This window comes from Propithecus coquereli, unplaced genomic scaffold (genome assembly GCF_000956105.1).
Source record: "Propithecus coquereli isolate 6110/MARCELLA unplaced genomic scaffold, Pcoq_1.0 Scaffold124, whole genome shotgun sequence".
Taxonomy (NCBI): Eukaryota; Metazoa; Chordata; class Mammalia; order Primates; family Indriidae; genus Propithecus; species Propithecus coquereli.
Window position 1 is genome coordinate 3,564,055 of NW_012136525.1, and position 24,449 is coordinate 3,588,503.

The 24,449-nt window shown below is 48.8% G+C and overlaps 1 protein-coding gene across 1 annotated transcript in view; it reads left to right on the plus strand.

Moving 5' to 3' along the window:
* Positions 1-24,449, plus strand: part of ANO2 (anoctamin 2, calcium activated chloride channel) — a 361,968-nt gene that overhangs the window by 129,926 nt on the left and 207,593 nt on the right. The gene's annotated exons all lie outside the window — the stretch shown is intronic.

Sequence of the window (24,449 nt, forward strand, 5' to 3'; positions counted from 1 at the left end):
GCCTGAGAATAGAGAGTGTTCCTGGCTTGCCGCCCTGGGGCGGGATCGTGAGACGGGCAGCAGCCAGAAGAATTGAGTCTAGAGGGAGGAATTCCAGCTTCTTCTTGGAAACAGAATGCAGCGTGGAGACCAGAGTTTGGGCAGGCTCACCTCCTACACGGAGATGTGGCGGCCCTCCCAGGGAACTGGGGCTCGGTCGAATATCTCTTGAAAGCAGGTGTTCCAGCTGAAGACCGTTAACTGGGGTGCTTGGTGGGTCGGGGAGCAGGGGCATGGGGTGCCTGCGACTGCGGCACCGTCACCCGGCGTCTCCTGTCCCCTGGCTGCCTTTCGTGCGGCATGGGCCACCTAGACTGTGTCCTGGGCCACGCCAAGGCGGCTCGCTCCTTTCTTGGTGGGCTTTGATCTTTCTCTCTGGGTCTCAAGTGGCCACCCACTCTGTCGCCTGTTTTCTCCAACTACCCATTTGTTTTTCAAAAGTATGATTAAAATACAAAAACTCTGCCTACCAGAGATCCCTATCTTTTTTCTCCAGACACATCAGGCGACTGACCGCCAGCTAAGTGGGAAATGGTTCCAATATGCACTTGGTTTTGGCCACCAAAGCAGCCTCACCTGCAAGGGAAGAGTTGCCTTTGGCGTGCGGCCCTGCTCTGGGGCCTGGCAGTTCCTGAGGACGCAGAGCTCGAATCTGTCCGGACGGGCACGGCGTGCTGGAGCAGGGCTGGGGGCTGTGCGCAGCTCCGCGCAGACAGATGGCTCGGGCGCTCCCGCAGGCCCCGGGCAAGGCGCGCTGAGCCTCAGGCGTCCCTCAGACCCCGGCTGCGGGGAAGGGAAGGCGGGTGGGAATGGGACACTGTGTGGCTGGGTGGGCAGTGGGGGCAGGTGGCTGCCGTTGTCTGCCCAGGGCCGTCAGGAACCAGGAAGTCTCTGACCTTGGGAGCTGCTAGACAGAGGAGGAATGTAGGGACAGGGCCAGGGGGAATTAGGGGCAGAGGTGGGCAAGCGGAGATGGAGAAGCCACGCAAAGGTGCCGGGAGGGCTGGAAGAGAGCACGCTGGGGTGCAGCACGTGGGGGCAGCTGCCCATACTCAGCAAGCTCCGCACCAAACTCCTTATTTCACACCCCCGGCAGATGGCCCTGGCTTGCCTTCTCTGGTTCTGTCAAAGGCCTCTCCTTCCTCCTCTTCATCCTCACACAGCCTTGGGACCCCCCTCTCTCCCTTCCCACCCCCTAGTCTGACTCTGAGGCTTGGTGGTGCCCCTTCAGCACCGTTTCTCTCTTCTGCCATGTCCCCTCCCTCCCTCCTGTCACCTCCCGTTGGGCCAAAGCCGCAGAGCCCCACCTGTGCTCACTGCCCCGAGCCAGGGCCACCCCTCCCCCGCTGTGACAGTTGTGTCCCGTGACTACTTACTGACGTGGAGGGTACCCTCTGTGTGCCTTGCAGAGAAGGTGCGCTCATATGGTTGGTATTGAGAGATGGGCGGGAGCAGGGGTGCCTTGATGCCAGTTGAATGTGATAATTCATGCAAAGCTGTGGCCAAGGCATTTCCTGCCTATTTCCCTGGGCACTCAGCTCCTTGCTTTTAGCATGGAGTTTCTGTTCCTCCTCTGCATTCCCCACACTCCTCCCCTGCGCCAATCGTTGGAACACTCTAAAACCCTGTATGAACAGTGGACAGCTCAGTGCGGCGGGAGATCGGTTTGTGTGTTGAAACACAGGGGCTAGCTGTCCTTCCCAGTCGGCAGGCCCCCAGCCTAATTTGAGTCTTGGGGTTTGAGGCTCCCTTGCTGGACGTTGAAGGTCGACAGAGGGGAGGCAGGATGCCCTTCCCTGCAGCCCTTGCCCCTGCCTCCACCGGCTGCACCGTCAGCCCTGCCCAGCAGGCTGCACTGTGACACTGCTCACGGGTCTCTCCCAGCCCAGCGCTCTCCACCCCGATCCCACCTGTGCTCTGGAGACCTTGGGCCCTGCAGGCCTGAGCTGTGTGTGTGTGTGTGTGTGTGTGTGTGTGTGTGTGTGTAAGAGTTGCCTTGAAAGTTCCCTAGGGAAGTACCCCACAGGGACCCAGGTAAACAGGCACAGCCTAACCCAGATTTCTCTGGGAACTTCCAGCCAGCAGCACTCGTGCCCTGGTCTGTGCCCTGGTCTGTGACTAACACAATGGAAATGATGCCTGAACTGGAGCGCAATGGCTCTAGCCCCTGCGGGAGCCGGAAGGGGCCCTCACAGCCAGAGGAGGGGTGTCTGCCTGCACTGCGCTGGTGCAATGCCACGAGGACTGGGGCGGGAAACCGCCTTTACTTTCTCTGGGAGCTGGGGGGCCTGAGGCTTTTTGGACTTGTACAGGTCTGATCCAATACTAGTCAGGGCCATGACTTATCTTTTTGCTACAATTAACATCTTCCCACAGGCTGATTTTTGTAGCTCCGATGTTTTGCTATAGATGGGACAAAATGATAGGCTTTAAGCATCTTCTGAGTTTAGCTCCTGACTGTGCTGTGCTGAAACTGATGTCCAAAACACTTCTTATTTTTAAGCATCTGCCACTACCTGCCTGTGACAGCATGAGAAACAGAGGGTTCTAGAAGTCCCATGCATTATCCCAAGGGGATTTTCCCAAGGGGATAATGCACGGGGAGCATTCGCTATACCACACCAAGACTGCAGCACAGAGAGGGGTTTGTCCTTGCTCATTCCCGTCTTTCAGTGATGCTCGCTTCACAAATGGGGCTTCCTGAACTTAAAATCAGGCCCCGGGCATGAAAGCTTATCCATGTGGCAGCTCTGGAGTTCTCTTAGAAACGTCCCAGCTTGGGTCGGGCGTGGTGGCTCACACCTGTAATCCTAGCACTTTGGAAGGCCAAGGTAGGAGCATCGTTCGAGCCCAGGGGTTCGAGACCAGCCTGAGCAAGAGTGAGACTCCATCTCTGCAAAAAATAGCAAAATTAGCCGGGCGTGGTGGCACTCACCTGTAGTCCCAGCTACTCGGGAGGCTGAGGCAGGAGGATCACTTGAGCCTGGGAGTTTGAGGTGCAGTGAGCTGTGATGACACCACTGTACTCCAGCATGGGCAAACAACAACAACAAAAACAAAATCCAAGAAATGTCCCAGCCTGAACCCTTGAGGTATGGAACAGCTTCCACAAGGATCTGAGAGTGATCTCTGTGGGGCTGCCATTTCAAGAGCCTTGGGTGGACCTGTGCCCCCACCTTGCTTCACATCTGGACCATCTTACAATCCCAGCCCTTTCCAGCCCCACCTGCGGAGCGCCTGCCCAGAACCTTAACGTCCCAGGAACTTACTCTCCCTCCTCCTACTGCAAGGCACAGGTCATTGTGCTTGCCAGTGTCCCCCAGCACGACTGCCACCAGTAGGCTGTGTGATTGGACTCATCTATCCCGGTTTCTGGGCCCCATTTCTACCCTTCTGAAATGAGACGCATCCAAATTCCTCCAGGAGGGAGACAGAGGAGGCCACATTCTTTCTAGGCGGCTTCTCGGCAGGCCAGGCTTGGGAAGGTCCCACCCCAGCTGGTTTGGGGGAGGGAATGGAGAGAGAAAAATGTTTATTGACCCATGATTAATTATTTCCTTAGGCCTGCTGCCTCCTCCTTGATCTCTCCTTGGGGTTCAGAAAGGCAGTTCAGCTCAATGCGGTAAACATTTACCAAGGCTTACGATGAGCAAGTCTCTGCTCGACGACAGGGGAAACGCAGCAATGATGAAGGTAGAGTTTATTGCCCTCAGGATCTAGCGGTTACGTAGGGAGACAGACGCGAGCAAGGCAGGATGCAGTGAGGGCTGTCAGGACTATAATAACAGCCAAACATAATGGTATGGGACAGCAGGTGAAGAGTAAGTGTTGCTAGCAGAATAAGGAAAGACTTTCTGGACGAGGTGACACTTGAATCAGAAATGTTGCTTCCTGAAGGACTGAGGTTAAAGAACGTGTATTTAATCACCAACCTGGACTGCCCTGGGTATGCATGTATTGTTTAGCCTGATATTAATCACACAGACCCAGAGCCGGATGCTTCCTCACTGTTGACTGGGAGTGGTCCGTCATCTGTGGGGATTTTCTGCCCACCTGGCTCGTGTCCCTTGCTGTGCCGGTGAGCTACTGGGGAAGCCGGGGTTGGAAGGAAGCGAGGCTGGGTCTGCGGGAGGCTAAGAAGCGGGCTGAGTGGGACCAGCACCATGGCATGTGCACAGGGCTGGGCACTTGAGGGGTGGAGTTAGCTGGGAAACGTTTTGCAGTCTGGAAAGAAATAATACCTGTGGGCCTGAAGACTATTCGTTTACCTCTGAGGGTGTGAGAGCAGAGCAGAGAGAGAAAAGCAGGCAGCAGCCTGCCGAGGCGAGGAAGGAACCAGGAGGATCATGTGGCATATTATGTAGACAGGACATACACCAGGCTGCTAATCCAGTCTATCTGTGAAGGGCTCTACCCCAGTCTCCTTCTCTCCGTCCTCCACCGACTGCCACGTTGCTCCAGGGGCGCCCTTCGCAGGGAAAGCGTTGGCACTGGGGCTGGCCGACGGAAACGGAGTTGGAATACATTGCTCTCAGCTCCAGTTCGAAATCACAGCCAACGACTCTCTCTGTCTCCCGAGGGTGGCCTCCCCAGCCTCACAACAGCCTTCCACAGATGGTGGCTCTGTTTTAGATCACATTTTTATCTCCCTTCCTGCAGTATCAGCCACGTGGTACACATGGTGGATCCCAAGGCACCAAGAGACTCCCCCGTGTTCCCTGTGGCCACCCAGAGTTCCAGACAGAGTTGAGGAAGGAAGGTGCTGGCTGGCTCCTTGACCCCTACGTCACGTCCCATTTCCCAGGGAGGGAGAAAAGCTGATATTGGTCTGAAAACATATGACAAGCCACATACGTTGTGCCCTCTTGGCCCTTGTATGCATTAAACTCTCGGCTATTCAGAACCCCTGGGAACAAACCATGGCATCACAAAGGTGGGAAAAAGCTTAGAGACCAGAAACTTCCATACCTGCCCTGGAAGGAAGGGATGAAGAACTCTCACGGCACATCTGCCTAGCAAATGCTCAGCCTCTGCTTGATTTTTCTTGTGATAGGGAGCGCCTTACCTCGGGGACAGCCTGTTTCTCTGTTGGACACTTCTAGCCACGAGGAGGTCGTGGAGCCAGAGTGAGAACCCCGCACCTTTCCCTGGCTTTGGCTTTAGTTCCGCCTCCTGGGGCTGCACAGAGCGAGAGTACCCTGTCGTGCGGGTCAACCCTATAAATATTTGAGACTGGCTCTTGTGTTCTTGACAGTCTCATATACCCGAGCTTTCTTTCCTCCACCCAAATACTCCCCGCCTTTCTCACTTCCTCGTATGACGCTGGCTCCTCAGACAGCCTCATCATCGCCACCACCCTCCTTGGGGCGCTGGCCGGGAAGCTGAGAGGAGGCGGCTCGCACACCTCCCTGGCGGAGCTGAACCGGTGCTCATTCTGCACTGTGGATGCTCGTGCTGGGCGTGTGGAGATGAATTATGTGTGGCCCCACTCTCAGGAGGGGTAAGTTCAAAGTGAAATCTCCACACTCGGCGATGATCACTGGGCTATTCTGGGAAATGAAGGGACAAACTGATGGAGAAAGTTTGCAAAAAGTAGATGAGGCTGTAGAAAAACATCCTGGGGGAAGACTGACTCCCAAACTAGTCATTTGTGATGATAGGCTCAGAGCCATCAGCCAGGCCTCAGGCAGAGATCTTTGGGGGCAGGGTGGCTGTAGCTTTCTAGAAACATCCATGTGATGTGCTGTAACACCACAGACCCTTGAAATTCTCAGAAAACATTTTAGAAACCAAACTAGGCTCACATCCCCTGGTGATCTACCCCATCACAGCAAAGCCTCACGTGTGTCCAGCGTAGGTCGTCATGCCTAAAGAACATTCAGCCAGGCTGGAAGTATTCCACAGAAGGAAAAATAACGTGATCAAAGATTGGGAGAGGTGTCCACATGGAGACGGACTTCAACAAGTAAGAGCTCCTTCCTCTAGGAAGGAAATGGAGAATGAGTGAGGCTGATGCTTCAGAAGTTAAAAGATGGACAGCGTGACCATGGACCTGTCCGTCAAACCCCAAAGTACTTGCCTGGGGACATTTCTTACACCAGGAGCAGGTGTTAGGAATGAAAAGAGCTCAGTTTTGGCTCCAGCTTTGTTTCCAGTTGGTATAATATTTGGGCCAGACATGCTCTCTTGAGCCTCAGTTTCCTCAGCTGTGAAATCGGGATAGTAGCCCCTGTGCGAGCTGCCTGCAGCATCACTGTGAGAGTTTAGCTGTATTTATCTGCCCTCTCTGGGGAAATTATACTATTCAGTAAAGTAGCAGAATTTTATATGGTTCTTTAGCTCAAGGGTTTCGACAAATATTGTATAATCATAAGATTATGGTTTTGGTTGTAAATCAGTGTGCCGTAATCATGCACTTTATATGCGTCACCCTGATGCCTCACAGCCACCCTGCAAGGTGGCTATCATTACCTCCGTTTTACAGGTGAGGATACTGAGCACAGTGAGGTAAAGGCTTCCTAAAGCCACAGAGCCAGCCCATCTGGAATTCAAACCCAGGCCCAGCTCTAGAAACTTCCCCACATTGCCATGTGGCCGAAGGTGCCGCGGAGCTCCATTCAGCGGCTGTCAGGCCAGCTGGGTTTCCAGCTATCTAGCGTCAACCCCTTCGATCCCCAATCTCCCAGGGAAAACCGTGGTGTGGCCTGCTGGTGAGGACAGCGCGCCGACCACCGTCGACCTCTGTTTTACGATGGGGTCATCTTCATGAACATCCCTCTCTGTGCTTAGCAGGCGTGATGTCTCACGCTCAGGGCCTCTGTTCAGCAACCCCAGAATGCCATGTTTTTGATTTCTCATTTCTATTTTTTTAGGGTCTTTTTTTTTTCTGACTCCTTCCATGTTGTCAGATTGTCAGCTGTCACTTCTTGCTTTTGTCAACCGAGTAGCTTCTGTTCCCGACTCTAATTGGCTGCTTTGTCTCAGTGGCAGCTTCAGTAACCAGACACCCAAGCAAGTTAGTACTGAGCACAAAGTAAGATGCTTCCACGGCCGACCTGGAGTCTGGCTTCTGTTGGGTGTGGGAGATCGCAGAGGCTCTGCCTTTCTAGTGCAGATGTCCTCTTTTGTTTCCCAGTGATAGTTAAATGATGTTTCTGAAGCTCAGGGGGCCTCAGAGGTGGGCCAGAGTGAGGATGACACAACAGGGTGCTCTCACTGGGAAGAGCTGCATTTTGCCCTCATTGCTTGTTTGGGGAGGTCACAAGAAACCCAGCCTATCAAAGACTTTTTCTCAAAATAGAATGCGAGTCAGTGCATCGAGGATATACTGGATGCAGAGCTTTGTACTGGGTCTGGTCTTGTGGCCTCGAAGAAGAGGGAAGACAGGGAGCTTGAAGTGTAATGATGGGACAAGGTACTCATAACAGAAAACGTCTGATGTAGGTCACAGAGCTGTCACGTAGCACCAACAGGGAACTAACGTTCAAAGCTGTGCAGAGCAGTGCTGGGCAAGGTGGTGAAAGGTTTTGAAGGGCTTAGTAACTGGCTCTGGTGTGGTTAATTAGGGAAAAATGAGACTTACGGGACAAGTGAGTTTTAAGTAGAAGGCAGAGATTTGAAGGAGAAAAATATGGTTGGGAGATTTACAAGATTGGGACTTAGGCATTCTTGGTCAGGAGGTGTTGAAAGGAGGGGCTCAAGCGTGGGCTGGCACAGAAGAGCTGAGAAGAAGCCTTAGGGCTGAGGCAAGCGGTTGGAGGAGACATCTGAGACATGGGGGAAGACAGTGCGACACAGGGGTCGTGGCAGCGGGGAACGGCCGGAGATGCTCTCGAGTGGTTCCTCTGGAATTCAGGCAGGTGGGAGACACAGGTCCAGAAGGGCCTCAGGACTCCTGTATGCGATAGCCGGGCAGGGGAGGGTGGGCACGTGGAAGTTCAGTTCTTCACGCACCCTCGCTCCTGGGGAAACTCTGGGAAAGTCACTTGGCCCCTGCGGACCGAATGAAGTTCCCTGGTGGTTGCATCTCTGCCACAAAGCCTCTTGGCAGGTGCAGCTTTGTCTGTGGGAGTCAAGGTCTCAGGTAGATCTCAGGGTCTTCTCTTCCCCTGCAAGCAGTGAGGGGGTTGGCCCTGGGAGGGGTTACCATGGACACGGCCCAACTGTTTGATCCTGTGAGCCACTATTTGGCCACGTGTCTCCCTGGAACCCCTAAGCTCCCCACTCCTGCTAATGATGTTCCCTGGAGTGATGTTCTCCACCCACACCACATGGGTATGTAACCAACATAAACAGAAAACGTCTTAACACACTGAATAACATCAGCGGAACACACGTTACAACAACAACCACAAGATAGCTAAATTTAATTAGCCCGGCACGCCCAGGCTTTTCGTACAGGCACATGCCTCTGTTTTAGAAACGGAAAACCACAGCATTTTGTGGGTCTGGAAGTCACAAACATAAGAAAGAAAAAAAACACACACACACGAACCTTCAAGATCTCTGCTTGAGAGACTGCTGCTGTCTTCTGGGACCTTCTTGGGATTATCTCAAGGGATTCAAAGATGTTGACAGCTGGGTGACTGCCAGGGAGCGCTGTGTGCCCCCGGCAACTGTTCGGCTCAGACGTGAGGAGTTTATGGAGCTCAGCCTGGGTTGCTCAGCCTGCAGCAGGGACTGGGGAACCCTCCTGGGGGCTCAGGCCTCAGAGTTGCTGCCCGAGCCTCACTGGTTACGTTCACAGAATCCATGTTCAACTAAACATAGTCAAGAGAGACACAGAGGGGACTGCAGGGCTGGAATTTTGAACTGTTCATTTGAGCATTTAGTCCAGAGGAGGGCAATGCATGAGTTGCCGCTGTCATCAGTTCTAACAAAACGGCTGCCCTCTGCACAACCTCAGCCGTCGGCGGGAGGCAAGCCGCCCCACTGGGAGAAGAGAAGCAACCATATACCAAGGTGTCCTGAAAACCCCAGCAGGTGCCTCCCGTTGGCCTCTCTTGCTGTGGTTCTATCCTTTTCACTTCTCTGCAGTGGGGTGCTCTGCCGGCACGGTCTGGTTCCTCTGTCCAGTCCTGCGCGATCATGTCCCGTTTGGGCACACCAGCTCTTCTCTGGGGTTTGATTCCTGTGGATTTAGGAGGTTAAGTCCCCTGACAGTCCGACAGCCAGCTAGGTCTGCACATCCTGCTTGGATCGGCCGCTGCCCGGGGCATGCTCCTGTCACGACAGGGTGAAAACATGCGGTACCTCTTAAGGCAACTGCTGATGCCACATCTGCCGACATCCTTCGGCCACAGCAAGTCCGTGGAGCCGGGACGTACAGGTGTCCTCTTTCTTAAGTGGAGAGAAGTTAATATTAATATTTACTGAACACCAATCGAATGTCCCACACTGTGACGACAGGTGTAAACCAGGACTGTCTCGGGCAAATCTGCACCTGTGGTCCGTCTGCGTCTGACCGCACGGAGCTTGTGATCTCGCGGGGAAGACGGATAACGCCCAGTTAATTGGGACGGCGGCACAGGCTGCTACGGAGAGGGGGGCTGTGATGGGAATACTGATACAGGCACTCTAACCTGGGCGGAGAAGACCTCCCTGAGACAGTGACAGTGACACTAAGAGTGAGTGGACGAGCCGGGCAAAGACAAGGAAAACAATGGCAACAGCTAACAGCTGCGCGTCGCTGCCGTGTGGCAGGCTCTGTGGACGCCTTTGCATTTGCTAACTCGCAACGCTTCGAGACGGACACCATTATCCTTATTTTACTGAAGAGGAAATTGAAGCACAAAGAGGTTAGCAAGTGTCCCCAGGTCACACAGCTAGCCAGTAAGAGACGTAGGATTTGAACCCCTGAGTCTGCCCTGCTGCTGGTGGAGCGAGCTGGTGCTGGGGCTCTGAGGTGGGGGTGGTGATGGGGGTGGGCCAGGGAGGAGCCTGTGGGCTGGGTGAGAAGTCTGGTCTGTACCTCAGGGAAAGGTGTGTCTTCGAAGCGTTTGGTGCAACATGCAGATGGTGCTGACATGATCAGGTTGGTTTTACTTTTGAAGGATCTGGGGTTTTCTGTTTGGGGCACTGAGAAGGAACTGGGATTGTATTTCTGTGTCTAACAGGATGGGGGTGGGCTGGAAGGCATGTGGAGAAGAACGACTTCTCCTCCTAGATGTCCTCTGTCTTTCAGAGGAGACATACTGCCCCAGTATGCAGTATGGACACTGTGACTCTGAGCCCTGAGCCTCTTTCCTTCTCCTCAGCCCTCCCCCTCCTAGCTAGCCCCAGGCTCAGGCTGTGAGGGTGGGTGTGAAGCTTCTCTCCCTGCCCAGCATCGGGTGGTGCTGTGGGGACGCTCACGGCCGCGCCTGCACGTCACTCCCGCCCTCGCTGGGGGCCGCTGACCACGACCGTGTGTGCGTGATCCAGCCGAGTCTTCCTGGTAACGGCGGACTTGGCACGATCATTGTCTCTGCTTTCAAGATGTGGACACTGTGGCACAGAGTGGACAAGTAAGTCCCTTGCCGCACATCCTAGGCAGTGTGACGTCAGGGCCCGTCATCTCCCCTGCTTGGCTCTACTTTCAGGGGGGCACAGCCACAACGCCCGGGAAGAGGCCTTGCAGCAGCGGGGGGCTGAGTGGAGAATGTGGTCGGAGGTTCAGGTGTGATGGCAAAGGGTCTCGAGGAGCTTTCAGAGCAAAGCAGACCTGGCTCCCTAAGCTGGGGTTGCCACGGATCACGGGGCTTAGGAATCTAGATCTGGGAGGGGTCTTAAGAGCCCTCCAGACTCCTGCCTCATGTTAACATCCTCTTGCAGAACTCAGGAGGCCAGGAGACCAGGGCATCATGTCTCAGGCCACTTCCAAATGAGGGATCTTTACTCTGTGCCACTGTAACTGGCTGACATTTCGTACAGACGGTGGTGATCCAGGAGGAAGAAGGGTGTGCGGGATCCGAGGTGGTGAATGACGCCCCAGGCAGGTGGACACACCACCTTCCTCACCTGCAGACTAAGGGAAGGCCAGGCGATCTGCAGCATCCCTTCCGGGGTGAACTTTCTGACGTTCTGCAGAGACAGAATCTCAGTCCTGAAGCTGGTGTGGGTACAAGGCCCAGGGCCTCACGGGGAGGCCAAGTTGAACCAGGGATTGCAACCCAGGAGTCTGGACCCCAGCTCTGGACTTCATCCTTGAATCGCCACCACCAGGGCACCTCCCACCCCGTGTCCTTGAATTTCTCTCTTCCTCTCCTCCAACCCCTCCCCCTTCCTGAACACCCCCATCTCTGTTTTCTTTTGCCTCTCCAGCTTTGATCACATCTGGAGCATTTTGTAGTTGATGAGTGTGTGTTTTCCTGTTGGGACACATGGTGTATATCAGAGGCACTTAAGAAGCTCTGGACAACGAGTGGAAAAGTCTACGTGGCATCTCAGGGGCTGCTGGCCTGGAGGGTGGATGGCAGCTGCATGCAGGGGGACCTGGCGTGAGGACCAGGGATTCTCTGGGAAGGCCCAGAGGCCCAGCGCGGGGACTGCTACTGCAAATGGCTTGGAGTTGTCAGGTGGGGGTGGTGCACAGGGATTGTGTGTGTGTGTGTGTGTGTGTGTGTGTGTGTGTGTGTGTAAGAGGACTGGAAGGGCCCCTCCACCTTGTTGCCATGGGAGACTACCTTCAAGGATTTGCTCTTCCTGGTAACTGGCGCTCTTATCTGCATATCCAGTGAAATAAACCAGTGGTATGTCACCTACAGGTGCAAAGTGGGTGAAAATAATGTGGGGTTCTCTGTCTCCGAGAGGTGACAGCAGACAGGGAGGATGCAGGAGATGCAGAATGGGCTTCCCACAGTGAATGAGCTGGAGCATGCCCACCCCTGTGTCCCTCCCGATCCCCTCCCCCATCGTGGGCCTTTCATCCTCGGAGTCGCCTGGGGCTGGGCAGGTTAGAATCCTGGTAATTCTGTGCAGGTGAAGATGCTCTGGGCAGGAAGGGTGGTGGTAATGGAAATAGACAGGCTCTGGGAGGGTGATTCTGGAGGACTGAGGCCACACTTGCTTGTGTTTCATTTCTCCTTGTTGTGGGTAGCCCTGCCTACACCCGACAGGACCTGAAGTGTTTATCTCAGGCTTCACGGCTGGGTGTGTCCCCCCTCAAACCTCTCTCTTGTCCCCTTGAACCTTCTCCTTCTCCCTCCTCTGACAACCCTCAGCCTTTATCCCTTGTTCCTCCCATCCCTTTTCCTTACGAAGCCATCTGAGCCACTCTGTTCCCATTCACTCTGGGTGACATCTTCCAGCCTTGGGGAAAATTACCACCATCTGAGCCTGCTGGAGGTGATCTTGGAAAGTGATGGAAGGTATTTATAGGTCCAGGGTAGGGGTGGGACTGGGGAATGCCATGCAGAGTTCAGCCCAGAAGATTTTTTACACTACTGCAACTCCAGCAGAGAACAGCCCTGTCTATCCATGGCTCAAATTAAATTGCAAATGCCCCTGAACTCAGGGTTAGGAACATAAACAACTGGTGAGTTGTAGACTTCAAGCAATGAGCAAACTCAGCAGGGGAGAGGCCTGGTGCAGGGCTGGCTGGCAATGGATTTTTCCAACTGGTGTTTTTCCAAGAGGCTTCCCTGCCTTTTTGGATTCCAGGGACCAGGGCACCTCTCTTGGGCAGCACATCTGGAGCGTGGCTTCTTTTTGCTTGTGAAGCAGTGAGGGGAAAAAGGAGAGAAGATTTCCTAGTCCTTCCATTTAATTTGTCCTGCTTAGGGAAGGGATTTAGGAAGAGGGTAGAGGGCTGAGTGAAAGGCTGGGGGAGTCACATCAGAGAAGTCTCTGACATTTATATTTCTGCCTTAAGGCAGAGCACCAGGGGTTGAGCCTAAGCATAGGATGCTGTGATGAGGGCTCAAGCTTGCCCGGCCTGGCCCCTCTGGTGGGGGAAATAGGTGGCCACCACTGTGGTGTGACTGGCTCATTCATTAATTTACTCATCGTTCAATCTACTCAATGATTCGACAAGCACCTACACTGTGCAGGAACCAGCTCCAACAGTGGTAACAAAAAATCCTGGCCTTCAAAAAGCTTGTAGTCAAGTTGAAGAAAAAGGGTAAGTCAGCTAACACCTGCAGATGCATGATAATGCTGAGACAGGATACGTCTCTCAGAGTTACAAAAGAGGGGCTTTTGAATCCGTCAGAGGAGGCCTCCTGGAAGATGCGATGGCTGGGCTGAGTTTTGAATAATGAATTGACATGAGTTGGGCGTAGGGGATGGGGATGGTCGGCATGGATTAAGGTATGAAGGGGTGAAAAAGTAGGGTGTGACTGGAATGTAGAGTGTGCATGAGGTTGGGTGATGAGGCGGGAAGGGTAGGCAGGGTTAGATTGTGATGCCACGGGAAGGGTAGGTGAGACTGTGATACCAGCCTTGTCATTAGCTACAGCGATGTGGAAGGATTTTAAGTAGGAAATTGGTAAGATAAAACTTTAAGGATGTTATTTGAGGGATAGAAAAATTTCTCCTAGTTACTTTTCTCAGAAGTGGGTTATAGCCAGTGCAAAGCAAGGCCTTGTGGAAGGGGGCATAGGTTGGACCTCTAGTGGGAGTGGGGTGCTAGGGTGGGTGAAGAATTATAGCTTCTTGAAAGGGAAACCTCAGATGAAGAAATGGAGGCGCAAGAAAGAAAACTCAGTAGCCCAAGGCCACAAGCTGCTAAGTGCCAGGGCTGGGTCTTCTGGATGAAAGCCAAAGAGAAATGATGAGCCCGTAGCCTTGCTCAAGGGTGGCCCTGTCATCTTCATTTTCAACATGACCTATTACCTGTGGAAATGGGGCAGGAGTATTCACGGGAATGTTTACGCAGCGTACACACGCAGACTGCAAATTCAGCACCCCCTGGCATTTTGCCACGATACTTTCTAAGAACTGGACTTGCTTGTTCGTATTTCATCTCCTTCTGTTCCCTGTTCCCCTGCGGTAGAGATTATAAAGAACAAAGTCAGAACAATTGGCCAGCATCAGTCAAGGGGGTTGTGTCCTGAGGTCTAGTCACTAGCTCTGTGCCTTTGAGAATGGGCAGTGTACTTACCAGATTTTCAGCTGATGCACATCTGGGTAAAGTAGTTACCTTGAAAGATAATAGAATCAAGATTCAAAATGTTCTCGACAGGACGAAACCCTGAGCCAAAACCAACAAGGTGAAATGTAATAATGGTAAATGGAAAGCCAGTTAATAGAATACAGGGTGGAGAGACCTGGTTTGGCAGGCATTTGTGTGAGAGAGATGGGGGTGCTGGGGAATTGAGCACCGATGAATGCGAGCTCTCAATGCATGGCCAAAACATCAACTTGTCTTACACTGAAGCAAGGAACTTGTGGAATACAAATTGTAGGTTATTATGGTGTTACCAGCTTTGCACCGTCCATCTCCATGGAGGATGGTGTTCAGTTCTGGGCACCTCATTTTAAGTAGTAGATTGCCACTAGAGAAGACTCACGGATATTGTAAGTTGGTGAGCCCAGGGGAGACATTTCAGCCAGTAGACATTTTTAAAAATTTGATTCAAAAGATGTTTGTAAAAACATTAAGTGTGAATATTTTCAGTTGAAGCTCATGCTCTCTAGTTCCCCAGAGTACCCAACATCCCCTATTATCTTATGTCCAACCCAGGGGCTGACATTCCACTATTTCACTTAAATTTGTGACCCTTAGGTTAAAGCAAGAGTTCCCAACTTTTGCAGCACACCAGAATCACCTGAGAAACCTTAAAAATGCAGATTCCTTATTTCCATTTCTGGCCATAACGGAGTGCAGGTACAGGACTTTTCTGCTACAAACAACTAGAAACCTGGTTAAAATATATGTAATAACTGTTTTCAGTCATTAGACTATAGGCATTTAATCCCTAAAAGGACAAGGTTAGCTTTACAGTGACTCTGAACAAGTACAAAATGAAATAGCAAAATGGTAGATTTAAACTCAACCACATTGATAATTACATCAAGTATAAATAGCCTAAATATTAAAATTAAGAGGTAGAAATTGTCAGATTTAATAAAAATGCAACACCCAATTATATTCTGACTACTAGAAACCCACTTTAACTATAAAGGCACAGATACATTAAAAGTAAAAGGATGACATAAGTTATACCACGTAAACACTAATTAAAAGAAAACTGAAGTGGCTATGTTAATATCAGACAAAGTAGGGTTCAGAACAAGAATATTATCAGAGATATGGATAATATTTATACTGATAAAGGGCTCAATTCATTAAGAAGACATAACAATCCTAAATGTGTATGTACCTAATAATAGAGCTTCAAAATAAATTGAGCAAAAATTGACAAAGCAAAAAGAAATATACAAATCAATTTTATTTGGTGATTTCAACTTTTTTGGCAATTGATAGAACAAGTAGACAATCAGTTAGGATATAGTATACTTGAAGAATATTATGAAGAACTTATTCTTATTGATATTTATAGAATACTACACCCAGACTGCAGCAAACACTCTTTTCACATGTATATGGACCACTTACCGAATCAGATTATATTCTAGCCCATAAAAAAAATTCCAATGGCTTTTAAAGAATTCAGATCATATAGCATATATTCTCTGACCACAATGGAATTAAATTAGATATAATTAACAAAGTGATCTATCCAAAGATCATCTTGCCTACTGCCTTGCATTGATGCAGGACCAACCACACCTCATTCTTCTGTTACAAGCTGACCTAAGCCAATTCAGTCATGCAGAATTCTTTTCTGCCACACAATGATGTCCCCTGAAGAAGTTTTGAGATAAATGACAATTATTGAATAAACATTCATTAGCAAGCATGAAAACACAAGCAGTTCATATGACCTGTTCAGGACACCCCAACTTACTGTTCTTTTATATTCTCTGACCATCTCCTTGCCTGAAAGAAGCACCTCAATTCTACAGACAGAACTTTGTCACTCTTATAGCTAATGTCACAGAAATAGAATCCAAGCATGGGTCAAATGACTCTGTAAAATGAGGAGAAATTGTTTTTATTTTTTTACTTTTAATTTGAAACAATTTCAAACTTACAGATGTATTTCAAAAATAATACCAAGAACTCTTTCTTGTCAGCACTCAGATTCACCAGTTGTTCACATTTGTCACATTTACTCAGCTAGACACAGAGCCACTTTGGACATTAGCCTAAGGCATCATTCCTGAGGACAAAGGACACAGGCCTCCATGGATACTTATAAACTAGGGTGAGGAGTATGTCTGAAATATGTCTGGCCAATCCACATTATCTGAATACCTCATTTCACCAAATGAGATTCTTTTCTTACATTCATTATGCCAGTCAACGGGCTGTTATTTTCACCAATGAAAATCCATTTCTGACACCTCTGCATGCTAGTTAACCAGATTCTGGTCATTAATAGTGATCACCAAGGGCAAAAATGATTATAGCAGCCTCCTTTGAGCTGGGCTTTCTTAAACACCTGGCCCTGGGCCTTCTTGAGTGACACCTGCCCCACAGCTTCAGTCCAGTAAGACAATACTCTCACATTTTATATGATGAAGTATTTGAAAGAAAATTCTGCACATTGTAACATTTTCCTAGATGGTTTCCCCCTTTTTATAGAGGTCCAGGGAAGGATGCCCGTTGGCCTCATTGCAACCCATCCCAACATCTCCCAAAGTCATCAGGGTTTCCTTTCACCCCTTCCAAAACCGTTTCCAGGGACAAATTTATTCCTGTTTTTAGAGCCTTCCTTTAACTTTGATTTAAGACTTGCAGTTCCTGAGGGCAGAGGGTGGGTTTGGCTGAGTTTCCCAGTTGGTGTGTTTACAAGCGAAGGATCATCCTGCAGCCAAGTACATGGCGGGGCTGCTAACTCTCTGTCTGTGGTTGTCGCGTTAATTGTTTTATGCTCAGATAATTGTTTCCAACTATCACTTTGTTTGCTTGCAGTCTGTACTGACATCAAAGGAGGACTGACTGTGTTAAGAGCTAGGACGTACTAATAGAAGTTCTTCCGTTTTCTTCCGTGAAGGCTTTTGGAGCCTAAGAAATGAGACATTGCTGCTTAGAAGCCGGGGCATGGGTCAAATGACTCTGCAAAATGGGGAGAAATTGTTTTTATTTTTTTTTTGCTTTCTAATTTGAAATAATTTCAAAATTGCAGATGTATCTCAAAAATAATACAAATGAACTCCCTATGGTCAGCACTCAGATCCATCGGTTGTTCACATTTGCTGTGTTTACTCTTCTGATCATATGACTATGTGTGAATATTATGAATATTATATATAAATGTATATGAATCTATAGGAACATAAGCATAGATGTATATGATAATAATATGGGCATATTATTATCATTGAACCATGTAAGAGTATGTGGCAGACATCATACCCTATTACCCCTAAATACTTCAGTATATATTTTCTAAAAACATGTATTTTTTTCTTACAGTGTGATTTTCCAAATCAGGAAATTTAACATTGATGCAATATCATTATCGATTCTATAATCCATGTTGAAATTTCAATTGCACCAGTAATGTCCTGTATTAAAACTTTTTTTTTCAGTCCAAGATTCAACTTAGGATCACACGTTGCGTTTAGTTGGTGCATCTCTGTAGTCTCCTTTAATCCGGAATCCTTTTTTTGTCTCTCATGATGTTGATGTTTATGAAGAATAAAGGATCATTTTATAGAAGGTCTCTCAGTTTGGACTTACCTGATGTTTCCTCATGACAATGAGGATTCAGACGGTGCAGGAACCCTGCATAAGAGACGCGGGAGATCTCTTTTTGACATGTCACGACAGCAGGCGATTTAATGCCCATAGTTTGCATCACATTTTCATGGAGAACTGGTCTGGGTTCGAGATGGCCAACTATGAGCCAAGATTTTATTTCATTGATTCTAAGAGTCTGCTGATTGCAAGATACATGTTTATTTCATGTGAAACTGTTGGTGTGTCCCTCTTTGTGGCGATATTAGCTGTGATCATGGGATTACGGGGGTGTCTGCCAGATCCCTCCACTGTGAGGTTACTGGTTTTTCTTTGTAATTATTAAATAATTTATGAGGAAAGTCTTCGAGACTATGGGAATATCCTGTTCAGATTTTTAAATCTTTATCAGATTTTCACCCATTACTTTTAGCATGCAGGAATTCTTTTTGGATTATTGTATCTATTGGATAGCATTTTGAAGGAAAAGGGATCGGAGGAACTCTTTATTAAAGATTGTTTATCCCTGTTCCCCGAAACCATGAAGTACTCCTGAAGAAAGCAGGTGTTTCACATTATTTAAATTGAGAATAGAGAAGGAAGATTAATTTATCTTTAAATGACATGTGTTTGTGTTTGCTGGGGGTGGAGGAGCAGAAGTGAATATAAATGTAGAAATGGAAGAAAGAAACTTGACCAAAGTAGAAAAAAAAAAAAAAAGAAAAATCTCCGTACTGAGTGAGCTCATGATTGGATACTGTCAATGCACACTAAATTTTCAGAATTAATCAGATTAGCAACCAGTAAGGTTACATATTTTAGATGTAGAATCCTAGATCTGGAAGAATTCTCCGGAGGTTGTCTGATTCAGCCCCCTGCCTTTGGGCAGGAATCACCAGGAACGTCAGGTGGATTGGGCTTTCCTTTTCAGTACTTTCAGAGAGGCGATACCACCATTCTTTCTTGAATAATGCAGAACTGGGAACTTGGGAACCAAACAATAAAGTCAGACGAGGTTCCTACCTTTAAGAAACTTACACTCTTCTGAGAGAGATGCTCAAATAACCACTTCCCATCCTCATTAAAATTCCAGCAGACTTTAAATTTAAAATTGATCCCACTGTTTTGGGGCTGCTCTGGGACCTAAATATTTTTCCTCTCGTTTGATCTCATATGACATGTACCTTATTTGGCACTTAACACTCACTGCCCGTATTGTTCATTGCACTTTCATGTAGAACTGGTCTTGGTTTGAGATGGCCGTGTTTCATTGATTCTAAGAGTCTGCTGGTTGTAAGATACACATTTGTTTCATGTAATACTAAAAAAAGGAAAGAGTGTTGCCAATTACCTTATGCCATGCCATCTATTGTAATTGCACTCTCATTTCAGAGATGTTAAAGTGTGGGGAACAGTGTGTAATTTAAATTGATGAGGCCTGGCACAGTGGCTCACGCCTGTAATCCCAACACTTTGGGAGGCCCAGGAAGATGGATTGCATCAGGCTAGGAGTTTGAGACCAGACTGGGCAACTTAGGAGTTTGAGACCAGACTGGGCAATATAGCGAGACCCCATCTCTAACCACCTCCCCACAAAATAGCCAGATGTGGTGGTATGCACCTGTAGTCCCAGCTACTTGGAAGGCTGAAGCAGAGGTGTGCTTGAGTTCAGGAGTTCAAGGCTGCGGTGAGCTATGATTGCACCACTGTACTCCAGCCTGGACAAGACAGTAAGACTCCATCTCTAAAAAAATAAAAATATTTTAAAAAATTGATGAAATATGGTAAAAGAACATCAGTGGCAGGACCCGTCATTTGGACTTGTTTATTCATTCATTTATTCATTCAGATGTAAAATTATGTGCCAGTTTCTGCAGGGAGGTACAAAGAATCTCCTCTAGCATTCAGCTAAAATAAAAAGAATAAAGGAAACAACAATTGGGATTAGATACACTTGAGTTGAATCCTATCTAGTTCCACCATTTCCAAGCTTTATGAAACTCATTTAACTTCTGTGTTTCTCAGTCCTCATCCATAAAATAGGGTTAATGATACCCAACTTACAATGCTGTTATGAAGACCGGAAATAATATTTGAAAATTATCTAGATTGGTGTCTGATGCCTAATACCAGTCTTATTAGAGTAGGTACTCACTAAACATTCATGACTAGATTGGCTTGTAGGCACGCAATTATTTAATAATGTGCTTTATTATAAGAGTGTATTACAACCGGGCATTCCTTTTGATGTCTAGATTGCATTCTCTTCTGCGTAATGGAAGCCGTAGTTTCGTTCCATTTCCAGTGGAGATGGCAAACAGCTGGACACCATCCCTTTGATAAAGTCTGAGGACAGGGGTGGAGTCACCCTTACGCATGAGTCACCTTACCCGTCCAGTGCTTGACATTTGGGGACCATTTCTTCTCAGTCCCTCCGGCAGACCGAGCGTCTGCCCCCACCTACTTGTACTCACTTTCCTGGCTGCGAACATCCTTGATGGGGCTGGGTGCCACTGCCATTTGGATCTGTTGACCAGCTACAAGGATTTTCCTAGCAAGTTCCGAGCTCGCTTAAAACCATACTACACATTCCGGTCCCTGGCCCTTCTTTTGTTTTTATTTTTTTCCTGTTCATTTTGAAATCTGTATGTGTTTTTCTGGCATAAGGAGGGGAAGATGGGCGTGGGGATGTGGAATCAAATCCATATGTTTGCGACTCATTTGCCCTGAAATAATCAGACAGCGCTGTTGGGAAGGAGCCTTTGGGTATCTGCGGAGCCACTGGTACAGGCCATGCACCGGCCTCTTCCTCCCCTCAGCCATGCTGCCACCTGCCAGCCTTTGAGGGGGTCAGGTTCACATGGGGACACTGGTCTCTTCTCTTATCCTGTTTTTTGCTGCCTTTGTCCCCAGTGACCTTGTCCTCTTCTCCATATCCTCAACATGAGGTGCAGGACAAATGGTCGAACCTTCAGTTCTCTCTGGAGCCTCAGGGGGCCACAGCTGATCATTGCCACCCTGTGGCCTCACCACACCGTCTAAAGGCCATTTCTTTTTATCACCTGCAACGCTGAGGACTCCTGGTTCATGCCGATGCCTCAGCTACAGCTAGTTGGCCCCTGTGAACTCCTTGACTATTAAAAAAAATGGCTTTTTAAAAACTTCCTCCAAGCTCATGTCAGTTGCCACACTCGATTATTTTTAAGCCCATTACTTTTCTTACCCCTCAATTCTTTTTCTGTATCTTTAAAGAGATGTTGACTCCTCATGCATCTGCACACACTGCCGTATGTCTTGGGTCCTGAAGGAACTTTGGGGAGGTTTGGATGAAGGGTTCGTGACCTTTCCCTAAGATCAGGAAGCTGAGTTCTTTGGGGCCTACCGGTTTCAGGAGCTCCTCTCCTTGGGCTGTGAGTGGCCCTCCAGGCCGTGGCATCCTCTGCCCACGGACCCCTCAGGAGCCAGGTCAAGGATTGGAAAGTACATCACCTTTGACTTAGCCCTCAAGGCCTGCTAAAATTCTACTTGCAGACACCAACGAGAAGGTGGCAATGGGACCAAGGTTGTATCTAAAATCAAAGGAGCTTCTCATCCTCTAGTCCTTAAGCTAAAAAGAAGAGTTCCTTCACTTGCCAATGCTCGACACACAGAGGGTGCTCACTTCACACGATCATTCATTCACGCATTCGACAGGGATTTGTCCAGTGCTTGGAAAGGACAGAACCTGTACAATGCCCGTGGGGGAGAAAAAGGTGTATGAACCCTTGAGACGACTGCAGTAAGGCCAAGGAGACAAGACACAACCAGCTGAACAGCGAGAGCAACAGAGGTGAAAGGGCTCAGGCACAGAGGCCGAGGACGCTGCGTGTCCTAGGGCGCCCCCACCAGCTGGCGGCTTGGCTTTGGGCCAGTTGTCAAACATCTGTGACCTTCACTTACTTTTCCAAAGAGTGGTTGGGAAGATGGCGTGTGATAGGGTGTGTGGAGGTATTTTATAAACTGTGAAGTGCTGTGTACATTTTCAGTATTGTGGATTGTAATAATGAAGCAGTGGTACAATGTGACGGAAGTGACAGGTGTTCATTAACAGTGCTCATCGCTGCTGGCGTGTGGTCTGAGGAAGGGCTGGTAGAGTTGGCAATGTGGGGTAGACTTGGCGAGGATTTTTTGACCGACTCCCACGTAGCCCTGGCGTACCTAAGCATCTCTGTCCTCGATTATGATAGGCAAGGAGAGGGGTTAGCTGGTGGCAGTTTTGGAAGCTTTTAAAGCTGGTTTTGTGCCAAAGTGTTCAGCCCATGCTCCTCTGTCCTGCACCGTCAGCATATCAATGATGGGCTGGGGCTGGCCAGGCCTTGGATGGGGAGAGCTTGTGAGGCGAGGACGTGCACAGCTCAGAGGCAAATGAGGCCCACCATGGAGAGATTTGAAGGAGAAAACTATTCTGACAAACTCCTAAAGAAAAGATTTATGGTGCACAGGACAATGTATCTTAATATTTGGAAAAACAATGTGGAAGTGTTTCCTGTTTATTCTTCTGTAATTTTCAACATGACTCGTGTAGACATGTGTGACCTGGGTTCAGATGAGACAATGGAGATTATTCCTGTTTTGTAGGATGTCCTTTTCTCTGGGGTGTGTGTGCGCACAGAATTATTCCTATTCTCTTATCCATTAATGATATTCTAGTGGTAGAGAAGGCAGGCAAAGTTAGCAGTGGAAAGAAAAAGTGTGGAATTGGCAAAACAGCAGGGCAGTGGAGGAGATCAAAGACTCTCAAAATAGGCCTGGGCTGGAGATACAGATGTGTAGCTCGCTGCATGTGTGAACTTGGGCAAGGATTTAGCTTCTTTGAAAATTATTTTCCTTATCTACAAATTGAGGGAATGATTTCTAACTCCTAGGTAGGAAGTAAACTATCTGTGTGTATAACATGCAGTGTAGGTGCTCAATAAATGCCCTTTTTCTTTCCTTGTTTGGTAGAGGAGAGGGGAGCAAATTTGGAAATGGGAAAATCATCAAGAAGAGGTGTAATGCCCAGGCACAGAACTGCAGGGTTATTTTTAAGGTGAGAAATACACCTTGAATTTGAAAGAAAGACACCAGGGCTCAGTTGAGATCTCACATGGAGAGCCTGGGGTTGGGAGCTGGGCTGTCGAAGCAAGGGGCGTCCTGTGTCTGGGAGGGCGGGGTTCTGCCTCAGCTCTGGTAGAGGTTCCAGCAAGGCGCAGGTGTTCTTTGAAAACATCAACACCAACATTGCCCATGAGCTTTTAGTAAAGGATGTGCTTTACCAAGGCATTTTTCACCAACGTTTTCACATAAGATATATTTCTTTCCTTGGCATGATTGTTACACATCATAGTGCTGTTCTTTCTTTCCCCTTGAGAACACTGAAAACAACTTTTTGTCATAAGGGGAAAAAAGGTTTATTTTTTTATTCTGCCATCCTCACATATTATGGAATAGCGAAGTCAAAACAGTTCTTCAGTGTCTTCTCATTCTAGTCTCTGGCCTCTTTTCTTTTGGGGAGAGTGTGGAGTAAGGAGGCCACAGTAATTCATGGTGGAATCCTCTGCTGTAGTTTTTAAAGCACTTTCCATATGCTGTCTCAGTGACTATGTGCAACAATTCAATGAGATAAAGTGATGTTCATTTAACTGTGATGCCAACTTGCTGGGGGACCTGACCCAGGGCCTTTGTGTGACAGTTGTGCAGGTTGTTCACTGAACAAGGCACCTGGCAAAGTGGGTGTAACGAGGCTCAAATGCATCCCATGCTCACTAGCCAAGTTGTGAGCCTTGGTGCCTCTTTCTCATTCGGACTGTAGGGGGCAGTGGCTCTGCCTTGGACAGAACCTTTCTGGGCCTTGGTTTCTTCATCTACCAAGTAGGATTCGTTTCTGAATCTTTATGCTAGAAGGATTGTGAATTTTTTTAGTTCATTTCCCCTTTTTTTCCTCATCTGGATTAGGAATTAGCACAGGATAATAATGACGATGATACGATGATGATGATGATGATAGCTAACATTTCTGAGTATTTACTATGTGCCACGTGCTGTTTCCAGCACTTAATACATATTAACTCACATAAAATTTCTAGCAGCGTAAGATCTGGTTTCTAATTGTGGCTCTGCCTTGTCATTGGTGGTGATTTTGGACAAGTCTTGTAATCTCCCTTAGCCTCAGTTTCCTGATCTATAAAATCAGAGGACGTAACAGACCAGTAACTTCTAACTCCCCCTTTTATTAGCTTTGGAACCTTGCGTTGTTTAGAGTCCTGGCAGGGAAGAGGGGACACATTCAGATGGGTAACTAAGGACTACAGGAAATCAGCAAAAGATGGGGAAGCACCTGGGAGACCAGCGACAGCGGGGAAATTGTTAGCACCTCTGGGCCCAAAGGGGCAAGAGGCAGGAGTGACTGCAGGCCCCACAGAGAGCCGTGCTGGAGCCGTCTCGTGGGAGAGGGCCTCTCACAGGAGCCGCGCGCTCACTGCCAACAGGGCTTCGTAGCCAGAGAGCTGGGGAGCTCAGTGCCACACTGTCTTTATTCTCTTACCGTCTGATTCCTGCTCGTGCCTCCCATGGGCCATCGCAGGGAGCCAGGGAGCCTGGCTGTTGCAATCCACGGATGGCAGCCTCCTGGGGCACAGACCAGGGCAGGGCAGAGAGCAGGGCG